Raw genomic sequence first — 20799 nt, forward strand, 5'->3', positions numbered from 1 at the left:
TATATTTTTGCAAATGGAATTCTTAAATAGGCTAGTATTCTTGGGCAAGTAGACTTGAGTAACCAATATTAGATTTTAGCCATCCAGCTAGGAAAGTTTAGTATGTGGATTTTCCATCCAGTTTGATGAAGGCTATGCTACTTACTCAAGGAGTATATTTATGGCTATCTATCCAGTTGTTATGTTGCTGAACTACATTGTTTGATAATGAGAGGAGCTTTTGACAGAAGTTGAAGTTTTTGTGCCAAGAACCTGTCCATACAATGTGGCTTGTTTATGTTGCAGTGAAGGCTGTGGTCTTTGTAATGAGCGTTTTAAGTATAACCAGTATTTCTGAGGTGGAGGAAGTCTCTTAAGGCAAGATCTTTCTAAGCCTGGAAAGCAAGCCAGTGATGAAATTTATAGGGGCCAGTGAGAGACAGAGGAAAGCAAGAAGCTTTTTAGTCTATTTGGATAACTAAGTGAACTTAGCCCTTTGACTGTTTTTGTCAGAAGTCTTTCTTTTGGCAGGGTGTTTTGCTGAGGCACATGCCAAAAGCGGCTTTGCACTCAGCAATGACTCTTATAACGAAAGAATACAGGGATGTTATGATCACAATAAATAAATAAATAAAATAAAATAAAATAAACGGCTCAGAGTGCAGAGAGGTGCAGAATAGCAAGACCAACTGAAAAAAGAGAACTGCACCAAACTTACACAACCACCACGTTTATTTGCAAAAAAGAATAAAAGGTAAAATAACGTTAGTGCTTTCATGACTGCTCTTGTCGCTTCATCAGATGGTCATGAAAGTGCTAACGTTTTTTTTATTCTTTTTTTCAAATAAACATGGTGGTTTTGTAAGTTTGATGTTATGATCACCTTGTCCCTGGATGAGATACCCTTAATAATGAGGTGGGCCATGTAAAAATCTTTCCATACAATGGAGACAACATGGTGGTCAAAAGTCAGGTTTCTATCAACCAGAGTGCCCAAGCACCTCACAACTGATTGCGTGCTTACAACATTGTTATTAATGTGATAATTTGTGGGGACATGACTCTCCCCAAAGGGGATGATGATCCATTTTTGACATTTAGCTTGAGGCTATGTTTCTGGCACCAGTCATTTGTTTGGGTGAGACCCTCTTGTAACTTATTTAGAATAGTTTTATTAAGTCAGTAATGTGAATTCTTTACTTTCTTGCAAATTTGTTGGCTTATTTTTGTGGATTATAGTATTGTAGGACTGCTAATGTTAACATTTTATGTAGTTGGACTGCTGGAGTGGTTTTCCCAGTGAGAAATGTTAGCGCTGTAGTGAATATCTGTTTTATAAAAAAAAAAAAAAAAAAAAAAAAAAAAGACTATATATATATATATATATATATATATATATATAAACTAAGATGTTAGAGTTAACTGTTAGAGTAGAGAATTAGAATGAGAATTAGAATTTTAAGGCAACTATTAGGCATTTATTACATTTATTCATTGTTCATATGCACCTGCAGTACAGCCAGAAGGTCGACTTTGGTCGCCCGCGGCAGCAAAAGAGTTAACTATATGATATATTTGATATGCGGCCCCAGGACAATTTCTGTTCACTCAATGCGGCCCCGGCAAGCCAAAAGGTTGGACACCCTTGAGGTTAGCTTACTGGTTGACACTGGTAGGCGTCAGACCGACAGAACAGAGAAGTATAGGGTGAACAGGAGAGCAGGATGGGGAATGAGATATTAGTCAAGGTTAGAGCAGGGACATAGCCAGTGGGTTTTAAGATATTCTTTAAGGTATTTTTTGAAAAGCGGTGTGGAAGAAAGAGTTGAGAGTTCATTTGGAACTTGGTTCCAGGTTTTGCCCACTGTGTTTTTATGTATATATATATATATATATATATATATATATATATATATATATATATATTTTTTTTTTTTTTTTGGGGGTCTATATTATTTCACCGAAATCTACTTACATCGAACTGCTACTGATTGAACCAACATAATCAAACTTCCCTTCATCGAGTGTTCAAATCAGTGAACATTTTTCCTAGGTACGGAAACTAGTTGGCCAGAACACCAACCAACACACAAGCACATTAAATTAAACCCAACAAACTCGGGGGGGGCACACCCCACCCCCACTACATATATATATACATATGTATATATATAAACTCTGATATCGCACTACAGGAGAGCAAAGGGCAAATTTCCATATCTTGGCTAACTAGCTTCTTTACCTGGGAAAAACGTTCGCTGATTTGAACATTTGATGAAGTGTAGTTCGATGATGTCCGTTTAGTGAATAGCAGTTTGATGTAAGTACATTTCAAAAAACTGATATAGACCCTAATTTTAATGTTAAAATTGTAGGTGGTACAGTTGACTGAATTACATGATATTTCAGATATGGAACCTCGACTATAACATCATTTTTTTGTGTTTCTTTGCTTTGAAGTCAGGCAACAGTGAAGTTATCAAGCAATGCATGTGTGTAGATGTAACCTCCTATGTTAAAGCAGTTTTTTAAAGTTTTAGTTAGGTAGGATTATGATTTGAAATATAATTGTTATTTTACATTTATGATCATTTTGGTTTAGCTGTCATTTGTATTTGATTTTATTATCACGACTACAACTGCAAAATATTTTGTTCAAGAAGATGTGTTTGTAATAAATACTACTATTCTTATTTATACAATGATAGCTCATTAGTATTCAAAAGAGCACACTCTGATTCATCAAACCAACCAGTGTGCATATAGTAAATCGAGCATATGCCAATAGAAGAAAGGCCATTCACTGGAACACTATTGAGCAGCCAGACTTTTTTTCCGTTGCTATATGGTACAGAGGCATATGTCTCAACTATCTTATTTTTGCTTCATATTTTTTAGTTTTTCCTCATAAAATTGATGTTTAGCAGAAAAAAACAAGGAATGTTCCACCGCAGCGAATTAAACATAAAACCTTTAATGGATAAAAACAACTTATATCCTCAGAACTAGGACAAACGCTTTCGGCAATAAGCCTTCTTCAGATCCCGATTAACTAGTCCTGAATATCTAATTTTTAAAAAGACAGACATCCAATCACATTTCAAACATTTGAGCCAGATGACACATTAAAATAAGATGCAAATTGGCATAATTCACCTACTACTACAATTAACCAATCAGTCTTATAAACATAAAACTTGATTTTACGACCAATTAAATAATTTCTTTGTGGTTTTCTGACAAATCACTGAGGAATGAAATCACAAAACAATGACATGCATTTCAGTTTCAGACTTTTTTTCTTCAGACAATGCACAATAGCACATATTTTTTAATTCATGCAGCTTTCTAAGTTTATTTACAATCAGTCCCCTTTTAAAGTCTTTGTCCCACCTTTCTTTATGTCTTTATCCATGTTTCTTGAACTAATACATTGATAAGTACATATGGAAGACAGAGCAAATACAAAGAAACTCAGGTACATTCTGCAAAAGTAAAAAAAACGTACTTAATTTTCAATGTACTTCTGCCCCGTCTCTCCCATACCTTTAAACTCTCCAGATTTTATAATTAAAAAAATAAAAAAAAGCAGAGGAGATCTTCCTTCCTCCATTGCTTGCTTTCCACAGCACTAATGTACTGTGCAAGTGTGGGAATGTAGGTCCCATACTCACGCGGAGTAGATCAACAAATGCAAAAGAATGCGAAAACAACATGGAGAAAAACCACGGTGCCCTTATACAAAGACGTTATTTAAGAAAAGTAAGCAATTTCTTTCCTAAATAGTATCAATGTATAATAACAATAACTGACTCATAGGTGTAGGTATATTGAAGATTTATCCACACCTACTCATCGCTTATTGCTTAAATATATATATATATATATATATATATATATATATATATATATATATATATATATATATATATTTATATATATATATATATATATATATATATATACATATATATATATATATATATCTATATATATCTATATATATATATATATATATATATAATATATATTTTATATATATATATATATATATATATATATATATATATATATATATATATATATAGGTTCATAGGTTCATAGGTTCATACTAGGCTATCTGCCCGAGGGCATTTACAAGCCTAGACCATAGTTTTGTGGCTTACGCCACCCCTTTAGTATGGGGAACTATACCCATTATTTTGCTGTGCCTCTGTTGAGCAGTGACACTGAGGTAATCCCTGGGGTATATCTGCGATCTCCCATCCATTGGTCAAGATTTCTCTTGAACAAGGCCAGCGAGGTGCTCTGCCTCACATATACCGGGATTTTATTCCACAGCATAGGGAGTCTTTGGGTGATGAATCTATCCCTCCAGCACGTCCTATTAATAGCCGTGTCGAGGTTTAAGTCTCCGCCCTTGTGACTCTGACGGATCTAGATTTTTGAGGTGAAGCATATTCATCAAATCTGGGTTTGACATGGCCTTGTATGTTAGGCAAAGGTCACCTCTGAGCAAGCGGTGCGACTGAATAGAGCTGGAGTTCTTTCAGTCGGGCAGCATAGGACAGATGTTTGAGACCCTTTATCCTTTTGGTGAGGAACTTTTGTGGCCTCTCCAGCTGCTGCAAGTGTCGGGTCAGATACATTCCGAATGGGGCATTGTACTCAATCATTGGTCTGATGAGTGATGAGTATAGGGAGACTATGACCTCCCTTGATCTAGATGAGAATCCCTTCATGATAAGGTGGGCAATGTAGAAGGTCTTCCTAACTACTTTAGCTACATGGGTGTCGAATGACAGACTACTATCAACCTGGGTCCCCAGGTCCTCATAACTTCTTCTGTGCTCAGTGGATTGCCACCTATTTGGTAGCTAGGGGTAACCTAGTTTTTCGAAGGGTATGACTATGCATTTTTTGGCATTTAACTTTAGGCCATGGCTCTGGCACCAGTTATCCATTTCTGTGAGACCCTTCTGAAGGATATCTGTGTCAGATGTGTTTTCTACTATGGCGCCCAGTTTGCAGTCATCTGCAAACTTTGTCAGCCATAACCCTCCTGTGTTTGCTTGTACTTGGGAAAAGTAGATGCCAAACAAGAGTGGGCCCAGGACTGAGCCCTGTGGTACACCACTTGTGACAGGTTTTGAGTCTGACATGGCGCCAGCAACTCTGACCCTGTGGGTTCTGTCACTCAGCCAGTTTGCAACCCATCTTGTGATGTGTGGGTTAACATTTAAGCTGATGAGTTTTTCAATGATACCCGAGTGGGGTATTGTATCGAAGGCCTTCGCCAGATCGAGGTAGGCTGTATGGACTGCCTTTCCCTCATCAATGGCTTTGGTGACTGTTTCGAAAAAGTCAACCAAGTTTAGAAGGCATGATCTGCCTTTGACAAAGCCAAACTGGGATGGATCCAAAGTCTGCAAATTCCTATGTCTTTATTTATGAGGTCCATTATGATCCTCTCCATGGCTTTGCAGATAAGGCTTGTCAAGCTAATGGGCCGGTAATTTCCAGGGTCGGTGGAGGCACCGCCTTTGTGAAGTGGGACCACAGTTGCAGTGCGCCACACCCTGGGTACGTATCCAGAGGTAAGACTATGATTAAACAGCTGTCCTAGCTGTGGGTTTAATTCCTCGTTGAGTTCATGGAGCACACAGCCGGGGACACCATCAGGTCCCATGGATGCTGTGTTTTGCTTTGGAGAGAGCAGTTCTCACTTGGGCGTTGGAGATGTTTGGGGGCTGCAATTGCTTGGTATAGATATCTCTCCTTTTGGGGAGGGGAGAAGTTTGCACTGAACCTGTCAGCCAGTATGTTGGCAATGTCTGTAGGATCAGTAATCTTCACATAATTTTGAACTAGTTCTGAGCATATCTGGGAGTTTCCTCCCAGGTTTCTAACATAGCTAAAGAAGGCCTTATGATTGTCTTTTGAGTCTTTAGCTATTTTTCTCTCAAAATTTGCTTTGGATGATTTTATGAGAGCTCTTAGTTTTTACTTATAGTGATCAAGGGTGTCTTACCTTTTAAGGATTTTGCTCTATCTTGTAGTAGCTTCCTCCTTGTGTTGTAGAGTTTGTTTATGGCTGGGGTCCACCAGACTGGACGCTTGCCTTTGGTACAAAGAGTCTTTGTTTTGCTTGGGATTGCCTTATCCATGCAGTCCTGCAGGTGCTGGTAGAAGGCATTTGTAAGTGATTCAGCGGCTTGAGTACTGTTTTCTGCCGGCTCGGGGGCCTTAAAGGAGACCACACTAGTCTTTAGAAGTGTGAAGTCGGCTTTAGAAGTTCTTTACTGTGGTCTTTTTATTTCAGGTGGGGTGTGATGAGGACCCCCAGCGAGATTAGTTTGTGATCTGATCTCACCAGTGAGGGTATACTTCCGGTGTTGAACATTGTGCTCCCATGTTCGTGATGATGAGATCAAGTATGTTTTCTCCTCTTGTGGGGATGGTGACTAGTTGTTCCATGGCATTTGAGTTTATGAATTCCAGGAACTTTTGTGCTAGGGTGTTTGGGCTTGAGTAGTGTTCCCAGTCTATATTAGGGTAATTGAAGTCACCTAGTATGATGGTGTTTGGTGATACATTTATCCCCTTTAGTGTTTTCAGGAAAGCCATGTGAGGTTCCTGAGTTTGTGAGGGTGGCCTGTAACATGCTACAATTTGTAGAGCAGTCTTGCCTATGGTTAATTGCACCTGGATGGTCTCCGATGCATCGTGCGTTGCCACCAGTCTTGAGGTGTGGGTGTCTTTGATGAATATGGATACCCGCCTCCTTTCTTGGTATTGTCCGGATTTTGGGGCCGGAACGCATGATAAGAGGTAAAACCTGATAGTGCTGGAGTGCTCTCAGGAGCCTTGAACCAGGTTTCTGTCACTGCACAGACATCGATGTTCTCCATACTGAGAAGGGCCTCGAGTGCGTGCATTTTGAGATTTAGACTTCTGGCATTGAGCAGCATTACCCTTAGTTGTTTTCCTTTTTGTGTTCTAGGGTGGTAGGTTTAGAATTTGAGCCTTGCCTAAAAAGGCACTATGGGGTGGCAAGAGCCTTTGCCAATATCCGGAATCCCAGGGTGACAGGTGCAAGCCATCCCTTGAAGCAGCGTGGCTTGTCCAGCATGTCATCCCAGGCAGACAGACATTGGATCCCCTTTGAATGACACCAGAGTTTAAGCCAATTGTTAAAGCTGATCATCTTATCTCTGTATTGTGGCATCATTCTTGGTGAAGGTAGGATACTGCTCAAGGTCAGGGTCATACCTGCCTGGGCTACATAATCAGAGAGCTCCTCAATGTCTCTTTTCATGTAGTCCAAGGAGGTGCGTCTCAGGTCGTTTACACCAGCGTGGACAATGACTGAGTCATATTTGTACCTGCTGTTGAGAGACCTGAGTGCTTGCGTTATGTGGCGGATTCTAGCGCCCGACAGGCAGCTTACTGTGACCTTCTCCTTACTCAGTCTGGTGAGCGGGACGTCAGTGTGTCTGACTATGGAGTCACCAATGACTAGTGTGTCTGGCATTGTGTTTGGCCTTAAGGGCTGTGACTGTTTGACACTCTGACTGTGAGGTCTATGTGTTGCAGGTGTTGTGTTCTGAGGTGGTGGTTGTTTGGGTGTCTGCTTTGGTGGCCTCTGCTGTTTTGGTAGATTTTTGATCAGAGCCGAGTATGTCTTTGTGTGTTTATGTGTATGATTTGAGGTTGTGATGGTACTATGTGAGACTGGGTCTATAGTGTGTGTGGTAACCTTCTCCTCCTGACTGGTCTTGCCAGTCCTATGTTGAAGAGCTCAGCCTCCAGTTTGGCCATATAGTTGCATCTCTCGCATGTATTTGTGTTTTGTGGGAGGAGGAGAGGGTTGTCTGTGTACATGAGGCAATTGTAACATTGCCTCAATATTCCCAGGTTCACCAGCTGAGCAGGAGAGGACACTAGCAACTGATCCCTCGACATGCTAGAAGGACTAGACAAAAAAACTTTAAAAGAGAATCCGGGGATGTGGTGACCGAGAAATGGGGGTTTGCCTTTTTGGGGTGCTATCTATAAGAGTGCCGTATCAATGTAATAAGTACTGTAGGAGCAAGTGCTAGGTTTAACAGATAGAGAAAAGTCTACTTGGAGTCAAGTAGAGATGATCTTTTAGGTATTAGAGAAAGTGCTAGTAACAGGGATGCTTAAAGGTAAGATTGAAAAGAATGCACTCTGCAGTGTGCACTAGAGAAGTTAGATATGAAAGTAGGTAACTTGAGTTTTACCTGTTTAAAAAGTTAAGGTTTAGTGGAGAGTTACTATTTTTAAAACAGTAAGATGGACTGAAAGGGGTGGTTAATTTTGTATTTTGGTGCTATGAAATACTGTAGGATGGCCAATAAATTTAAATAATTGAAGGGGTGGGATTTCAAAAGTGATGGTTTTGTGATTACTCACATAAGCCAGTGAAAGTAGAGAGAAATGAGATATATGGTCAGATTAACATAAGAGGCGGGCAACTAGAAAGACAGTGGTATTGTGCCTGACTCAGAACAGAGAGAGCTGTGGTCTCTTTTGAAGTTTTAATATGCTGTTAGAACAGAATGCAAGCAAAACACAAGATAAAGAAAACAAACTACAGTATTCAAAATATAGAAAGGCAATACAGAAATACAAAAAATAACAGCAAACTAACCTTTCCTTCACAGCAAAGTGTAGCAGAGTCTGGAAGAGCCTTTCTGGTAAAGCAGGGTGAATTGTTACTCTTCAATGTCAAGTGCTGAAATTAATGAAATATGAAAAGAGGATACAACAAGCCTAAATCTGCCAAAACCCAGAAAAAAAATTCTCAGCAAATCTTGAAAAACACTGAAGATCTGCCGACTTGTGCAGAACATATAATATACTAAAATAGAAGCATGTTTTTGCACAGGGAGCAAACTCCCATCTGCACTCTACCCTTTTACTTATTCCAACTTTAAGCCCCAGTTGCAAAGATGGCATGGCCTACAATTGTATACATTTAACTAGATGGTGTAAGATGAAGTTGACTACATGGATAATGCCAGTGGATTAGTCTTCAAAAGTCTGTATTTTTTTCTTTAATTATATCCAAGAAAACTGATGTAATATTTAAATTGCCTTATGTTTTGTTCTGCTTCTTGCATTTTCAGAAAAGGATGTCTTACTCCCTGCTGGCTATCCATGTAATCTTCAGCAATTGTTTTCAGTTTCTTTTTCAAGGTGACAATGCTGTAACCAGCAGCACACGTGAAGGGGAAACCTCTCAATAAAACTGACATCCTCAGTTTCATAGCTAGTGGTCTTTGGGATAGACCAGAAAGGATCCAATATGTCATGCTTTCCAATGTTGCATGTAAGGAAGCCATTAAAGTATTTACCACAATAAGATAAAACACAAAATGGGCAATACTGAAAAGGTGCTTCCAGGCATGCTAGGAGTTAAACAATTCACCTTATATAAAACATTTATTGTTCACAAGAAATCAAGTAGTCCAAGAGACTGTTGATGCATATATCAGTAAATTAAAATATAGTACATGCTTGTGAATTAAGGAGCCTTTTGACACTATGAAAAGAGATAAAGCAGTCTCTGGCATCTGAAATTATCACTTAAAAGCATGTGTGTTAAGAGAATTGGAGAAAAGCCATATGTGAATGATGCGCAGTGAATTGTTAAATGTGCCATTAAAACTGATGCCTGAGAAGATATGGTATGTAAAAATAAGACTGTGTGTGAAAATAAAGTCAAAGCAAAGTACAGAAACTGTGAAAATAAAAATACAAGCTGCTACATAGCATCAAAGATGAGAATTAGTAGTAAATGAGCCAGCAGAAATTACAACATATGTAAATGTTGCACTTACAGGATGATAATGTACGAGTTAGAGGCAGCAATCTAAGGCCGTAGTGTATACAGAAACAGTATCCATTTTGATAACATGTAAAAACTAAAAAGGTACAATAGCAAAATATTAATCTTGTGAAATCAGAAAAGCAGTGGAAGTGAGAAGTGTTGTTAAGTATATTTTAAGTGCAGTTTGTGAATATTCTACAGGCTAAATAGAGAGCTAATACAATCCAAGATGGACAAGGTACATACATTTCAACAGCAGCTCCCAGTATCTACAGCATCCAACGCCATTCTCATCCAGTCATCATAGCTCCCACCATCTTTGTAGACAACTCCCTATCCTCTTTGCAGCCAAGTAGAAACAATAGTCAGGAAATCCTTTTATCTACCAAATTTATAACTAAAGTTATCTCATTAAGGGCAGTGTAGGTTATCTCATCATATAGATTCAAAGGTTCATAGGTCAGTACTAGGCTAGCTACCCTTCCACACCATTTTAAGCCATACCAGTTTCCCTTTTGGCGCTTGAATTAACCTACCCCTTTTCATGGTAGATAAGCCTTACCCAGCCCATGACTGATAATAGTATATATACTCTGCCCTGATCAGACAAATTATAGAACTTAGCAGCCATTTTAGCTTGTGTCTCTACAAACTCATCACACATAGAAAGGCCCCACTTGTGTCCATAATTTCATCCTGGCCTGAATTGCTTTGCTCTCATGGAAATAAGAGGCACCTGATGAGGGGCAGGCAAGTTGATAATGATGCAAGGATTGGTTCTACTTTGTAAATTCTATGAATCCGTCAATCTAGGGATATCAGAAAAAACTGACAGTGACTGCCAAACATCTTTTCAGAACAAAAAGTCTCCAAAATGTTTGGACAGTAACGTTAATTGCTTTGACAGTGTGGAGGTCAAAGCAGTACAAGGCCAATCCAATGTTGCATGCAAGGTTTAACGATGGAATAGTCATATAATTAATAGCCGATGACTTCTGTGTGGTATATTGAAGATTTACCCAAGATTGGTGTGGTTTAATCATGAGGGTGAAGCCCGAGTGATTAAATAAAGCCAACTGTGGGTAAATCATCAATATACCACACCAGGGAGTCAGTTATTGCTATTATACAGTGACATTATTTAAGAAGAAAAATACGTACTTTTCTTAAATAATGTCTTTGTATAATGCCTCCGTGGGGCCCTTCTGCATTTTTCCGGTATGCTGGGGCTTTGTATGATGTATTGTGCATGCGTATGGGACTTGTGTTCCCACGCGTAAGCAGGACATCAGTGCTGTGCAAAGGAAGCAACAGAGAAAAGAAGGGCACTGTTGCTCCTTTTTTCTTTTTCTTTTTTTTTTAATTTAAAAAAAAAAAAAAACATTTCGGACAGTTTAGGGGCAGAAGAGAGACAGAATGGAGTAAATACAAGGAAAATCAGGTACATGTCTTATGTTTTGAATAATGTACCTAATTTTCCTAGTATTTTTCTGTCCTGTTTCTCTGGTATGTCCGAAGTCCAGATTTCAGATTTTATTTATTTTTGTTAAAAAAAATTAAAAGTTACAACATACATCAATGGAAAAAGTCCGGGCGACCGGACCTTTTTCCATTGGTATATGCATGGATTTACAACAGGCACTCTGATTGGACTGACCAATCAGTGTGCTTGTTTTGGAATATTAATGGCCAGTCATTGAATAATCAGAATTATTTAATTATTTAGCTTGTTAATCCAATGTAGCTAAAAAATCAGTATTTCTTTATAAAGACTGAAGGTGTGGCAAAGGCAAATAATGACAGTGATGCCCTAGAAAGCTATGCTGATTCATTTGAATATCTGGGATACTCAAGCACTGAATATCTCATTACGATGTCCACATAAACTATACCAGTGCTTCATGCTGTACATTATACAGTAGTTAAGGAGAAGATTTAATGGTAATACAAAGTCATTATGAGTAATTAATTGTAAGACTGAGCCTACAGAATGGGTCATTGAGATGGTGACTGTGGTTAAACAAGAAAAGGTTATCATCTGTATTATTCCAAAAGACCTCAATACATAAGTTAAGGAGGAAGACTCCACAGACTGTAGAAGAAGTATTTTCTACCAAGGCAAAAGGTGAGAATTTTCAAAGTTGAAAACAAGACAGGGATTTTTTTCAAATCAAAATAGATTAGGAAAGCAGAAAGCCTGGTATATTCAGTATGTGCTTGAATAGATGCAAGTGCATTGAAGACTACTTTTAATAATTTAACAGCATCGCAGGTATTTCATCATGCCACTGTAAACACGAATGACAGGCTGGAAGATGACATCATCACCACTGATGACAGTCTAGTTTGAGATACAAATTAAAATTTAAAGGGATAACAGCCTGTTACTCAGACTAATGAACAGATTATGTTCACAAGATTTGAAGTTCATTAAGGCGAAGTGTCAAACTGGTATCAAATCCTTGAAGTACACAAATCAACCACTGACTACAAAGAATGCTGACAAACTGCATGTTGCAGTGAATATACAAACACCTACTGATAAACCTCCTTAAATTTTCTTCTTCTTGCCTTGCCTGTTGACTTCTCTATCTGCACCTATTTACACCGTACGCCCCTGGAGTGGGAGTCAGGCATAACCAGGCTAGGTCAGATTCCTACGGTCCAGTTTTTCCTACCTAGGTAGTTGTATTGTTCCATCCATGCAACAAGAGTCAGGTGGTAGGGAAGTAGCCATTTTGCTGGTCCTGCAGAGCAGTTTACCAGTCCTCATCCTGAAGGCTGCTGCACCTTTGCACCTTTGGTAGCTCCGATAACTCCACTGAATGTTGCCAGCCACATGGGTTGTGCCTATGCATGCTGAATTCCTTGACTATATGCATGTGTATTATAGCAGTACATGCTCTATAGGCCTAGAGATGCAGCACCTAGCAAGCCCACTAGGTATCACACAAGTGCTGGTCCATATTAAACTACCCTTCTGCAGGATGTGGAACCCAGCCGCATCCCCTTACACCCATCCTTCTATGCTAGCTCTGGCTGGTGTCTGAACTACTAGTTAAGTTCAGGCCAACAGGGTGATTGTCAGGGCTTTATTTCTTACACATCAAAGTTCATATCATAATTGCCAAACAAATCAATGCCTTTATTAAAGCAACTGAGTATGACGCAGTGTGGTGCTTACCCAAGGATCAAGAAAGTAGTTTTGAGTTATTTGAAATGTTGCCAACTAAACTAAAGATGAAGAAAGCCAGAAAGTGTAGGAGCCCTCCTACTTCAGGATGGCTGACCAACTCTCTGTGTATCACAAGCATTAACAGATTCTCAGATTCTGTATGCCCATGTAAAAAAATAAATGCTGTAATAATATGTGATTATTAAAAGTTCCATGCCTTGTTGTAAGCACACTAAGAATGATGCAGAGCATAAACCTTTACAAAGTGTATTTAAGAAATGTTGACATAACTTATAACTCAGTCATAGCTCTTGTTGGAGTGAACGACCTGAGACGTACCTCACTGGACTATATGAAGAGAGACATGATTGAGCTGTATGAGTATGTGCCCCAGGCAGGTATGTCTCTAGCTTTGACAAGCACCTAGAATGATGCCACAGTATAAACAAAAATGATCAATTTCAATAATTGGCTTAATTTTTGGTGTCATTCAAAGGGGATCCAGTTTCTGTCAGTCTGGGATTACATGGTTGACAAACCTTGCTGCTTTGCCAGAGATGGTTTGCACCTGGTACCACTAGGCTTTTGGCTGATTACAAAGGCTCTTGCCTCCCCATAGTGCTTTTTTTTTTTTAAGGCAAGGTCTCAAAAACAAAATTGTTGATGTGAAAATTGCCAACCGTAGCAAAATTAAGGTTATGCTGCTAAACGCTAGGAGCCTAAACCAAAAACTGCACAACCTGAAAGCACTTCTATCACTGGGTGACGTAGGTGAATGTGCAGTCACAGAAACCTGGTTCAAGGCCTCAGAGAGTACCCCAGCCTTGCAAGGCTAAAATGTCTTCCACACCTTCAGACCACAAAATGAATGTGAGAGAACCAAAGGAGACAGTGTTTCTATCTATATTAGAAATAAATTTACCTCCCAACTGGTTAGACTGGACAACTCCATGGAGTTGCTCCAAGTCTGGATTACTGTGGGTAAGACCCCCATTCAAGTGATATCTAGTTACAGATCCCCCTCCATGGATCATGATGTGCATGAGGCCTACTTGACCAAACTGGAGTGAATCCAAATATTGCCAAATACGCTGGTCATGGGGGTTTTCAATTATCCCACCATCAACTGAGAAACCTGCTCTTGCCCTAACTCACTAGCACAAAAGTTCCTTAACTTTGTTAACTCTAGTGCCCTTGAATAAATTGTTCAAACCTCAACAACAGGAACAAACATATTAGATCTGGTCCTCACTAACATGACAAACAGATACACTACTGCAATTGTCAGACCCTCATTAGTTAAATCTGATAACATATCAGTCACCTTTGAACTGGCACTAACACCAGAACTCACAAAGGCAAAGTCAGACTAACGAACTTCACCAAAGCAAACTATACCCTCCTAGTGGAAGGTATAAATTCATTCCAAGCCCCACCCCCAGCTGGAAGTGGTAACTATACCAACGCTTACACTAAAGCTCTTTACAATTACTTGTATACTTGTATTGACTCAGCTATTCCAGAGAGAACCAAAGCCAGAGCTCCAAATGAAGAAAGCCACCCTGGTGGACATCCAGCATCAGCAAACTTTACAACAAATGCAAAAAGTTGTTGTCTATGAAAACTAAGGTGAGGCCCCAACAATGGAAAAGCACCCTCCTCAGCTGTCTAAGAAAACTAAGGTGAGGCCCCAGCAGTGGAGAAGCACCTTCCTCAGCCTCAACAGGCAAATAAGACAACATGTCAAATCCTCTAAGGGTAACTTTGAAAAAAACTTAGCAATCACAGCCAAGGATACCCATAAGGCCTTTTACAGCTGCTTACATAGCCTAAAAGGTAGGACTCAATGCCAAACTAGTGACTTACAGTATCACGCACACTAATCCCACAGAGATAGCAAACCTGTTAGCAGACAAATTTGGTGAAAATGTCACTCCCTTATGCCCTCCAAATTTATTACAAACCTTGCCCCTAACCCCCCACCCTACATATCCAAAAAGCAGGTCACTAAAGCCTTGTCAAGACAAAAAAACACATCCTCTATGGGACCTGATGGCATCCCAGGCTGTCATCTAAATAAACTAAAACATGAAATAGCATCACCATTAAGTACCCTATTCAATCACAGCCTAACCACAAGCTTTGTTCCTGCAGAATGGAGAATAGCAACAGTTATCCCCCTCCATTAAGGTGGCTTAGCAACAGACCCAGGGAATTCTAGACCCATAAGTCTGACCAGCCTCATCTGTAAAACCATGGAATGCATCATCTTGGACCTCATAAATACATAGGTGACCTCCAAACCCTGGATCCTACCTAATTCAGCTTCATCAAGGACAGATCTTGCCTGTTAAACCTGGTAGATTTCTTCAAAAATGTGACCAGGGCCATTGACAAGGGCACGTCAGTGCACACAGCATTCCCAGACTTGGCAAAGGCCTTTGACACAATTCCACAGTCAGGCATTACTGATAAACTTAGCAAACTGAATGTAAACCTCTTTGTTGTAAGATCGGTTGCCAACTGACTCACAGACTGGTCACACACTGTCACCAGCAGGGTGCCATAAGGGTCAGTGCTCGGACCCCTACTGTTTGATATATACTTCTCAGAAATTCAAGCCAAAACTAAGGGGCTGTGGCTGACCAAGTTTGCAGATGACTGCCAATTAGGTGCAATTATAGAATCCCCAAATGATGTCAGTATATTCAGGAGGGTCTTACACAGACCAGCAACTGCTGTCTTAGTCATGGTATCAAAATTGAATGCAAAGAAATGCATTATCATTCCCTTTAGTAAAAACAATGTCCCCTCACACTACCAAATTAACAACAATACCCTAGGTACCTGCAAAGTGGTAAAAAATCTGGGATCACAAGTAGACTGCAACCTTAACTTTGACCATCATGTGTCTACTGTAGTAAGGCAGATTTTTTATGTAGCACACTTTTTTAGCAAAGGCATCATCTCTAGAACAAAGGAGGTTTTAACCCCCCCCCCCTATACTCATCACTAATCAGGCCCATAATTGAGTATAACTCCCCTTTTGGCATGTAGCATACAATGCACCTGCAGCAATAGGAGAGACCTCAGAGGTTTCTAACTAAGAAGATCAAAGGACTCCAGCATGTGCCTTACACAGACCGGCTAAAGTCCCTGTCAGTATACTCAGTATTGTATAGACTTCTTCGGGGAGACTTATGCCTGGCTTATGGAGCAATCTCCAACACAAACCTAATGAATTTGCTATACATCCGTAAATCAAATGAGTCTAGAGCTACCCATTCCAGGGACCTAAATATGGCCTGGGATTAAATAGGATGTGTTGGATGGACAGATTTGTCTACCACTGACTGCTGCATCTTTGGAATAGTCTTCCAATTCATATGAAGCAGACCACCTCTATGAAACTGTTCAAAAGGAACCTGGATGAGTGGATGGAGCACCATAAATTCTTACCGGGGATAGTGACCACAACCTTCCTGGACATGGGCAGTCATTACTAAATACAGTCCTGGTTATTGACTAGAGTACCTATGATGTTACATTGGGATGAAATGGCTAGGCTTGAAATGAACTCTGGATTGATAGCTTAGTAACCTCCTATGATCCTATGATCCGATGAACTTACTATCTAGACTACAAATGATGCTGTTGATTTTATAAAAGTACGGATTAGAAGTGTAGTGTAAGCCAGGAAAACTGATGAAAAAAAAAAGAGGGCACCTCAAAGATGCTTCAGGGTTGTACTTACTGTACCCACTATGGCAAACTGGTAAACAAACTGTCCAAGTTTCACAACTGTATGGGTCACAACTTGACTGAGTTTAGTTGTGTATTTTTATGTAATTTACTCATAACCCAGTAGACATAGGCACAGCATTAACATTTTGAAAGCAATATAAAACTGTATAATTAGAGACAGGGCATTTATTTTGTCTTTAAAAAGGTGATGTTACGCACTATATGTATTTTGTACTTTATGTTTAAATAATAAAAGTAGTCTGTGGTATAAGTCACTACTAGGCTGCGAATTTCCTTTCGCATAAAGGCTTAAGTGAAAGCATTTGTTTACATGATTTCCAATGGCCGTTCTACGTTCGTTTTCTGGCTTAAGATACAATATGGACATAGTTACTAGCATGTGAAGACTACATAAATAAATAAATAAATAAATATGTAGAAGATGCAGACATTGAGTACATGTAGTCTTGTAACCAACTGAAAAGTCAGAGTAACTTCTCAGAATAAGTCTTAACCATCAGCTACTTAGTAATTACCAGTATAATTAGTCAGATGATTTGTCTTACTAGATGGTCCATCTTGCAGAAACTTACCCTTTGACTTTGTTTTATTTTTTTGTTCCCCTTGGACCTTATGGCACCAGCCCAACCCCTACTGCCCCATGTCAATGCCAGGGCTACCAGCCATCCTCCTGCCTTTGGACTATTCCAGTATTTGTTTGGGCTGATTTTTAGATCTTGTATTGTGGAGCTCAGCCATTTGTGCTTATGTTGGGGAGGGGTCTTTTTATATACCCTGCCCACTTTCTCTTTCTCTTTCCAAGCCCCCCCCCCTTGTTCATTGACTATGTCCAAAGGCATCTCCCCTTTATAGACCACATCTCCCCTTAGGGAGAATCACCAGCAAACACCGTACCTTCCATGATGGGCATGCCCATCCCTCCCTGCTGCTCTGTCAGTCACCCGAGCAGCTAATCACACTGGGGTCAGCTGGGCCTTCGTTAAGGCTTTATCCCTCTAAGCCACAAGACCAGCTTCAGTTTGACTTTTTTTTAATCTACAGCTATGCATGCATATAAACGTTGTTCTTATTTTCTAAAACGCCTTTGCCTATTACCTGGCCACGGATACCTATAATAAGTCATTACCTTACCATTACCAATAAACAAAGGAAAACTAACTAGTGCAATTTTTCATTTACCTTAAAAAGAGCCTCTTTGATTTTAAATTCACTTACTTTTAGGATATCACCTACACTTATATAGTATCCTCATGATAACTTGTCATAAGACAAATGATTATGTAAACAATAGCATCGTTATACAGTCAAAATTTGCAAGCCAACCTCTACAGAAGTACAGAGAATTCCTGAAGGATAGGCACTTGGACTATTACTGTTCATATAGTTTAACTGCCTATTTCTAACATAAAACACTATTCTTTTGTATTCAGATTAGCTGTATAAATAGTCCTTCCCTTTTTGTGCTGACAATGTTGAATAAGACTTGCACATTTAGATCTTGATTTTCCATCAGTTACTTGAAAAACTATAATTGGTATTTCGAAGCTTGAAAATATAAGAACAGAGGTGTTTCAGTGCTTCATAACATTTTGAAAAGATATAACTGTGGCTGTTAATCCAAATTCAGATAACACATCTATTATGTACCCTTAATTTAGAGCTGCAATGAATTAAGGTGTTGTTAAGAGTTTCAAATGCTACCGTATTTCCCCGAAAATAAGACCGGGTCTTATACTCTTTCCCCCACCGAAAAACGCATTAGGGCTTATTATTAGGGGATGCCTTATTTACCCCCCTGTACAACAATCTACATTTATTCATTTATACATGTACAAAAATCGACATTTATTCATGTGCACAAATCAACATTTATTCGTGTACAAAAATTGACATTTATTCATGTACACAAATTGACATTTATTTGGTACTTTTCTGTTATTGAAGTAACGCGTTAACAGTTGTGTGAGAATTCTACATAAACAGTGCAGCAACCATTTCAACTTCAGAATATCTACACCTTGGCTTTCACAGTGCAATATTTTATGCTTAACAGAAAGTGCAGAAAAATCTCAATACATGTGTATTGGAGGAGGGGAATAAAAGTGGAAGCAGAAGCAATCCATTCTGTTGCCCCGATAACAGAAAAGTTATTCAAATACAGTCATGTCATCTTCTTCTGCAACATTGTCATTAGTCTCCAACCCCCGAATTCCGGCCGGAATTTCTTGCGACCATTTCCTGTAGCACCATTGGCCCCAGTCTGTCATGCCTAGCAACAGAGCTCTCCTTAAATGAGCACTGCTTGTCCAAGTAGCCTGCTCATAGTCCATGCTGATTTCTCTCCATTCTATTTTCAATATAGTCATTGAGTTCCATGCGCAAATGGTCCTTGAATGACTTGTTTAATGCAATATCAAGAGTCTGGAGATAGGCAGTCATTCCTGCGGGAATCATTCTTTGATCTATTCTTCTCTGTGCAAGGAATTTCTTTATGTCTTTAGCACAGTGAGTGCTGTCTGAATCACAGACTAGCAGACCTCTTTTGCCACCTCGCAAAACAAGTGGTAGCATTACATCAACCCACTTTCTTATAACTGCTTGTGTGCACCAGGCTTTTTCAGTTTCAAGAATGTAAATGCCTAAAGCATGTTCAGTCTTGTCTTTCTTGCCCTTACTAATGATTAGAGGTTGGGTTTTCTTTCCATCTAGATGAATTGCCAAAATACAGGTAACATGTGGACTCTCGTAAGTTGTGGAGGGAATACAGATTGATGAGGCACCCCACTGATCAACTGTTGTTTGAGATCCTTGGCCCATAAACACTGCAGTTTCATCCATAGCAATCATGTTGGAGAGTTGGTATTTAGAAAAGCTGATGCCATCAACAAAGGACTTGAATGCAAGTGCACGTGTAATAACTTTAGTATCTTCCAGCTTGAACAGTGCTGTTGATCTTCTTAGAGACAGTTCATATCACTGAAGGAAGCCATCCAGCCAATGTTGTGATGCTTTGAATTCTTCTGGGGATATTTCTAACTGTGGTGCCATTACAAGGATAAATGCTTGAATATCAGCCCTGCGCACAACCAAAGCCTTTGATCTCCTGTTAGCAATCCATTCACAGATGATGAGAAGAAGTTGGGTGTCTGAATGGTTTGAAAATGGCGAGCAGAGTATGATAACCTCAGTCAACATGTGTCAATAATATTATTTTATAATTCAACATGTCTATCGCGTGGTGTCGACGATCTTAACTGGGGCTTATTTTGGGGTAGGGCTTATATCATGACCACCCTGGAAAACCATACTAGGCCTTATTCTATGGTTAGGTCTTATTTACGAAGAAATATGGTAGTAAACAGGGAATGAGACATTAAGCTGTCTTCTCTCAAGAGTTCACTTTTCTCAGATTTTGAAGTGTACCACAGCCAAAGTGTAATTGTGCCCCAAGCTTTGCATTTCCAAATTTGTGAAGCAGTACAGGAGATAAAGTAGATTTCTTCATCAAACAGTGATCTTTCCCAGACTTCATGGAGTTAAGTGAAATGAGGTGCTGTCTTCGAATGAACTATCTCTTCTAGGTTGTGTAGCTGTGTTTTAGTTTCAGTTAAATTTCAGTATTTTTTATTGCCGTGCATAAAAACTAAACACTACAAATTAAAATAAAAAATGAACAACTACAGATAACACTAGTACAAATAACAAGAGAAAACTCTATCATTTAAAACATTAAAATAAGAAAAAATATAAAATCCAAAATGGACAATTAAATGAAACATTCAAATTCATCTTTGTATTAAACTTGTTTTCTTAGTGGAGACCTGTGCCATGGTGTGCAAAACTGTTTGAAACATTTAATGAAAATAGTTCCTCTTGATGACCTGAATGCAGGAGGACCGAGTCTCATTAAACATTAATATGACTCATACAGTGAAACACGATGTCCTCATATCTCTGATAGTACCATGCCTGTGAAATAGGCAGTCTCCCTCAGTTAAACTAAGCCCATAAATTCATACTT

The sequence above is a fragment of the Protopterus annectens genome, chromosome 8.part1 (genome assembly GCF_019279795.1).
Source record: "Protopterus annectens isolate FY-2018-M chromosome 8.part1, PAN1.0, whole genome shotgun sequence".
NCBI classification, from domain to species: domain Eukaryota; kingdom Metazoa; phylum Chordata; order Ceratodontiformes; family Protopteridae; genus Protopterus; species Protopterus annectens.